The 4,934-nt window shown below is 37.6% G+C and overlaps 1 pseudogene across 1 annotated transcript; it reads left to right on the top strand.

Annotated features, from left to right (window-relative positions):
• Positions 1–3,589: 3,589 nt before the first annotated feature.
• Positions 3,590–3,963, top strand: LOC308239985 (small ribosomal subunit protein bS6m-like; annotated as a pseudogene). Its single transcript has one exon. The product of its transcript is annotated as a small ribosomal subunit protein bS6m-like (transcript).
• The last annotated feature ends 971 nt before the right edge of the window (positions 3,964–4,934 follow it).

The following is a 4,934-nucleotide window of genomic DNA, read 5'->3' as shown; positions in this document are numbered from 1 at the left end:
GGCTATCATTCAAAATTAAAGGGGAAATCAGGAGCTTCACAGACAAAAAACAAACAAACAAAAAACTAAGGAAGTATATCACTCCCAAGCCAGCAATGCAATAAATGCTAAAGGGACTGTTGTAAAAAAGAAGAACTATAAAAGGAAGAAGGGACACAGGCATAAAGAAGAAAAATGACTACAAACAAGTACCTATCAATAATAATTTTAAACGTACATGGATTAAATGCTCCAATAAAAAGACATCAGGTGGCTGAATGGATAAGAAAACATGACCCATATATATGCTGTCTACAAGAGACCCACCTCAGAACAAGGAACTCACACAGACTGAAAGTGAAGGGATGGAAAAATATTTTTCAGGCAAATGGAAATGAAAAAAAAGAGCTGGGTTTGCAATACTTATATCTGACAAAATAGACTTCAAAGTGAAGGCCAAAACAAGAGATAAGGAAGGCCACTTCATAATACTAAAGGGATTGCTACAACAAGAGGATATAACTCTGGTTATATCCATATATGCACCCAATGCAGGAGCACCCAAATACATAAAAAAAACTTCTGGAACATGAAGGGAGAGATCTATAGCAATACAATCATAGTAGTGGACATTAATACCCATTGACATCACTGGATAAATCTTCAAGACAAAAAAATCAACAAAGAAACAGCAATCCAAAAACTCTCACAAGATCAGATGGGCTTAATTGATAACTTCACAACATTTCATCCCAAAGCTACATTCTTCTCAAGTGCACATGGGACATTTTCAAAGATATACCACATATTGGGACATGGTCAAAGTCTCTTCAAATTCAAAAGATTGAAATCATATCAAGCATATTCTCAGATCACAATGGCATAATATCAGAAATCAACTACAATAAAAACAATCCAAAAAACAACACAAGAAAAACCTGGAGGCAAAATAGCACGCTATTAAACAATGATTGCATTACCAAAGAGAACAAAGAAGAAATTTAAAATAAAAAAACATCATGGGAACAAATGACAATGAAAACACAACAATCTAAAAATATATGGGACACAGTGAAAGCAGTCTTAAGAGGGAAGTTCATAGCATTACAGGCCTACCTCAAAAAAAAAAAAAATGCTAATGAATTATCTAACTCTACAACTTAAAGAAATATGAAGAGAGCAAGAAGAAAAGCCCAGAATGAGCAGAAGGAAGGGAATACTACAGATCATAGTGGAAATAAATGACAGAGAGACAAAAAATACAAAAGGATCAATAAAACCAACACATGGAACTTTAAAAGGATAAACAAGATTGATGTACCTCTAGCCAGGTTTACCAAGGAGTAAACAGAGGAGCCAAATAAACAAAATCAGAAATGAAAGAGGTGAAGTAACAACAGACCCCACAGACATTCAAAGGATTGTAAAAAATACTATGAACAACTTTAACCCAACAAACCGGACAACATTGACGAAATGGACATATTTCTAGAAAAATATAATCTTCCAAACTCAATCAGGAACAATAAAAAAATTGAATAGGCCTATGACTATGTAGAAAATTTAAGCATTAATCAAAAAACTTCCAGCAAACAAAAGCCCTGGGCCACAATGCTTCACAGGGGAGTTTTAACAAGCATTCAAAGAAGAACTAAAACCTACCCTACTCAGATTATTCCAAAAAATTCAAGAGAAAGGAACACATACAAACTCTTTCTATCAAGCAAGCATTGCCCTAAACCAGTGGTCGGCAAACATGGGGCTTGTGAGCCGCGGTTTGCTGCTCTGCTGACTAATGAGTTTGCTGACCACTGGACTAGACTAAATGTTACTGTGTAGTTGGAGCTGTGAGGATTAGGCAATTCTGGCATATTGTGTGCAAAGAGGAAAAGGGGTAGTATATGACAGTGGTCGGCAAACGCATTAGTCAACAGAGCAGCAAACCGCGGCTCACGAGCCAAGGTTTGCCGACCACTGCCCCCCCCCCCAAAAAAAAAACAAAACAGATAAAGACACTACAAAGAAAGAAAATTACAAGCCAATATCTCTGGTGACATAGATGCTAAAAATCCTCAACAAAATTCTTGCAAATCAGATCCAGCATTACATTAGAAAGATCACACATCATGATCAAGTGGGGGTTATTCCAGGGATGCATGGCTGGGACAATATCCACAAATCAATAAACGTGATACATCACATAAACAAATTGAAAGACAAAAATCACATAATCATATCAATTGATGCAGAAAAAGCATTTGACAAAATCCAACACCGTTTCTTGATAAAAACTCACAGTGAAGTGGGAATAGAAGGATCATACCTCAACATAATAAAAGTCTTATATAACAAACCTACAGCCAACATCATACTCAATGGACAAAAACTAAAACCATTTTCCATAAGAAGGAGAACAAGACAGGGATGCTCACTTTCACCACTCCTGTTCTATATAGTACTGGAAGTGCTAGCTATAGAAATCAGACAAGAAGAATTAAAAGGCACCCAAATGTAAAAGAAGAAGTAAAATTGTCATTATTTGCAGATGAGATGATACTGTGTATAGAAAACCCTGAAAACTCCATCAAAAAACTACTAGGCTTAATAAATGAATTCAGCAATATAACAGGATACAAAATTAACACCCAGAATTCTATGGCTTTTCTATACACCAATAATCAACTCACAGAAAGAGAAAATAAAAAAGCAATCCCTTTTACCATTGCAACAGAAAAATTAAGATACCTAGAATAAACTTAACTGAGGTAAAAGACCTGTACTAGGAAAACTACAGAACATTGATAAAAGAGATAGAGAAAGATATAAACCAATGGAAGAATATACCAAGTTCATGAGTTGGTAGAATCAACATCATTAAAATGTCCATATGACCCAAAGCAATCTACAGATACAATGCACTCCCCATTAAAATATCAATGGCATATTTCACAGATCTAGAACAAATTCTCCAAAAATTCATTTGGAATAAAAAAGGACACCAAATAGCTGCAGCAATCCTGAGAAAGAAGAACAAAGTTGGTGGGATCACAATACCCGATATCAAGCTATATTACAAAGCCATTGTTCTCAAAACTGCCTGGTACTGGCAAGAGAACAGACATATAGACCAATGGAACAGAATAGAGAACCCAGAAATCAACCCAAGCCATTATGCTCAATTAATATTTGACAAAGGAGGCAAGAGCATGCAATGGAGTCAAGACACTCTCTTCAATAAATGGTGTTGAGGAAATAGGACAGATACATGTAAAAAAAAAAAAATGAAACTAGATCACCAACTTACACCATACACAAAAATAAACTCAAAATGGATAAAGGACTTGAATGTGAGATGGGAAACCATAACTATCTTAGAGGTATCCATAGGCAGCAAACTATCAGATATATTTCATAGCAATATCTTTACTGATACAGCTCCTAGGACAATGGAAACTAAGGAGAAAATAAACAAATGTGACTACATCAAAATAAAGATCTTCTGGGCCTTCGCTGCCGCCTCCCTCCTGCGCTCAGCTCATCGAGCCAGCGCGCGGTCAGCCCTCTACAGCATAGGGAGCAGGCAGTCCGAGCTGCGCGCCATGTGTTCGACATGCCCTGCTATGAGCTGGCCTTGATCCTAAAAGTCATGCAGCGGCCCGAGACTGCTGCTGCATTGAAGCAGATGATAGAAGCCCTGATGGACAGGGAGGCGATCGTGAGGAACTTGGAGAACCTGGGGGAGCGGGTGCTTCCTTATCAGATCTCTGCCACAGCCAGCAGCACAACAGAGGAGGATATTTCTTGGTGGATTTTTATGCACCAACAACAACTGTTGAAAGCATGATGGAGCACTTGTCTCGAGACATTGATGTCATCAGACCTAATGTTGTAAAACACCCTCTGACCCAGGAAGTAAAGGCGTGTGAAGGGATTGTCCCAGTCCCACTTGAAGAAAAACTGTATTCCACAAAGACGAGGAAGTGAGGATTCTCCAGATTTTAGCCTTTTAATCAGCTCTCTCACTTTTGAGCATCATGGATGAATAATTTACAAGCCTGACCTTTAAATAAAAGTGTGCCAGGTGCCATGTGAGGGTTTTGGGAATTGTTAGCGCTTGATCCCTTTTGTTGGGAGAGGTGGGGGAATGGCTTACTTGGAGCCACTGTGGAATCTGTGTGGTCCCCACTATCCCAGTCAAATACATCGTTCTTGTTTTGTTACATTAAATGTAATATTTTTGCCCTACATCACTTAACACCATTTTGAAGAACAAAACTTATAAAACTATCTTGGATTGTAAGCTAATCATTCATACTGTATAACCATGCACAATAAAATATTCAGAAAAAAAAAGATCTTCTGCACAGCAAAAGAAACCATCAGCAAAACAACAAGAAAGCCCACTGCATGGGAGAACATATTTGCCAATGTTATCTCCAATAAGAGTTTAATCTCCAAAATTTATAGAGAAATCATACAACTTAAATATAAACAATCCAATCAAAAAAATGGGCAAAGGACACAAATAAACACTTCTCCAAAATGGACAAACAGAAGGACAAGAGACATATGAAAACATGCTCAAAGTCACTAATCATCTGAAAGATGCAAATCAAAACTACAATGAGATACCACCTCACACCTGTCAGAATGGCTATCATCAACAAATCAACAAATGACAAGTGCTGGCAAGGATGTGGAGAAAAAAGAACCCTCCTGCACTGCTGGTGGGAATGCAGACTGGTGCAGCCACTGTATGAAGTTCCTTCAAAAAATTAAAAAGAAACTCCCATTTGACCCAGTAATCCCACTTCTAGAAATATATGCCAAGAAATCAGAAACACCAATCAGAATGGATATATGTACCCCTACATTCATAGCAGCACAATTTACAAAGCTAGGATTTGGAAACAGTCTAAGTGCCCATCAGCAGATGAGTGGGTTAAAAATTATGG

The sequence above is a fragment of the Plecotus auritus genome, assembly GCF_963455305.1.
Source record: "Plecotus auritus genome assembly, chromosome: X".
In the NCBI taxonomy this organism is placed as follows: Eukaryota; Metazoa; Chordata; class Mammalia; order Chiroptera; family Vespertilionidae; genus Plecotus; species Plecotus auritus.
This window is presented reverse-complemented; position numbering and strand designations above follow the sequence as displayed.